Here is a 2,342-nt window from a genome sequence, read left to right on the forward strand (position 1 = left end):
GGTATTACGGCAGCCTCCTCAGGCCACTGTAGGGCCACAGCACTACCTGGAACCTTCACGCTGCTGCTGTTTTGTTGTGTTTTTTTGACCATAGATTGTTCAGTATATATTAATGCATAACATATGCAACAAAACTGATCTGCAATTTCTTGCATAAACATTCAGGCTGAGGCAAAACACTTTGCAATACAGTCCTTTTCTGTACAAAATTTTAGGCAAAACTACACGTTTACTCTATGAAATTCAGCCCTTCCAACATTTGAAACCCCAGGATTTTCTTTGCTGAAAATTGTCACATCAGAACTCAGTAATTGCTTCCCTCACCCATTCACTTCATATGAAATCAAGACAGGAGAGTAGTCTGTGCTGAAATAAGCTGAAGAAGAGGTTCCAATAATTTGAGCATGACAACAGTGGTTTAATACACTTAGAACAGTGGAATATTGTGCGTATCTTATGTGCATATCCTATAGCTTCATTTATTAGTGCACTGGTTCCCATCTCTAAAGTCATTGCACAGCAAATTTAAGTGGAATGAGAGAGCAAGCTTTATAGTCTCACACATTACATTTAGGCTCTGGCTGCTTTCTTCTCTGGCAGTTCTTTCTTAGGATCCTATTTCAACTTGTAATCTGTCAAGGCAACCTTGATTTCATCTTTTGCCAGCATAGAGCAGAGTAGTTTAACTGGAGGATTGCAGAGTTCTTTAGCAATATCAAAATTTCGGATAGTCAAGTCTTTACCAACAGTTTTTCCTTTAATCCACTCCATGGCCAGTGAGCTTGAGGCAGTTGCCTATCCGCAGCCAAATGTTTTGAATCTTGTATCATTTTTTTTTCCATTTTTGTCCACTTCAGCCTGTAGTTTCATCATATCTCCACAGGCAGGAACACCCACTTATCAAGTACCAAAGATTCTTACCAGTCTTATCAAGGGAGCCCATATTTCTAGGATTCCCCTAGAGATCCACTACTTCCTCATGATACCCCATTGTAGGACCTGCCAGCTCTAGAGGTGCCACCCCACTCCAGTGCTCAGCGCCACCATCTTGTTTCGGAGGAGCCAGTGTGCTGTTTTGCAGCCTCACCCTTCACGTGCCTCTCCTTCACCCGGTCTCCAGCATTCCCCCTACACCAGGACTTTGAGGGGGGTCCTTAGGAGGCAGCTTTATGGCTGTCTTCTACAGTGACTGCCAGGGAGATCTTCCTACACCTGGATACAAGGCTTTCAGGGCCCCTTTACATTGCTCTGACCCTTTTACTTGGCATATGGGGACAGGGTCAGAGTCTTACCCAGTCTCCCTGTCCTATAGATCTTAGGGTAATGAGTTTACAGGTGGCCAAAGTTTACAGGCCTAAGAGACACAAATAGTCTTCAGATAAACTTTCAAACTTGTGCGTCCTTATCCAAACCTGAACTCCAACCTTTTGAGGTTAAGTCATGATTATTCACCATGGACCTATCCAAAGCCTACTAAAGTCAATGTAAAGACTCCCTCTGACTTCAACGGGCTTTGTATCAGGCCCTGTACAATTAAATCCAACATGACATCAATTACAAGCATAGCCATGGAGAGTAAACCTTTCTGTCTTCATTTGTCTTTCCCTAATGTTATCTGTTCCATATTGCAATACTTCAGGTCATTGATCCCCATTCTGCAGGCTTCAATGGAATGTGTGATATAGTATCTCACAGTGAATTGATTCCCCTTGATTAAAAAAAAAAAAAGTTAAAACTTTTAAAATGTCTGGTAGTTTTACCTTTATTACTTGTTTGGTTCAAACCCTGGTACAAGCACATTGAAGTGATATTTTTTGTCTTAACTGGCCTACACAGTAAGTTATTTGTATGTTCAGGATAAAAAAATCAAAAGAAAAAAATGAAGTCCTTTCACTGTAGCTATTTAAAACAGCCCCAAGCAGAGAGTTAAATAATGACCTGACCATATATGATGGATGTTAAATTAGTATAGAAATCTGAGTTTCAGCTATAGTCCTACTCTCTATCATTTTTTAAAAACTCCCTGTGGCAATCTCTTGAAAGTGGCTGGCAAGTTTTTGTTCTTTATAGATCTCATATTAGCACAGAATTAGACAACTATGAGACTGTGTCTGCCACTCTTAGGGCAGGTCTTCACTACAGGGGGGGATCGATTTAAGATACGCAAATTCAGCTACGCGAATAGCCTAGCTGAATTCGGCGTATCGGAGCCAACTTACCCCGCTGTGAGGACGGCGGCAAAATCGACCTCCGCGGCTCCCCGTCGACGGTGCTTACTCCTACCTCCGCTGGTGGAGTAAGCGTGTCGATTCGGGGATCGATTGTCGTGTCCCAATGAGACG

General features: G+C 42.2%; 1 pseudogene; it reads right to left on the reverse strand.

Moving 5' to 3' along the window:
* Positions 1-570: 570 nt before the first annotated feature.
* On the reverse strand, positions 571-1,564 carry LOC135882886 (iron-sulfur cluster assembly enzyme ISCU-like; annotated as a pseudogene).
* Positions 1,565-2,342: the final 778 nt, after the last annotated feature.

This window comes from Emys orbicularis, chromosome 8 (assembly GCF_028017835.1).
Source record: "Emys orbicularis isolate rEmyOrb1 chromosome 8, rEmyOrb1.hap1, whole genome shotgun sequence".
In the NCBI taxonomy this organism is placed as follows: domain Eukaryota; kingdom Metazoa; phylum Chordata; order Testudines; family Emydidae; genus Emys; species Emys orbicularis.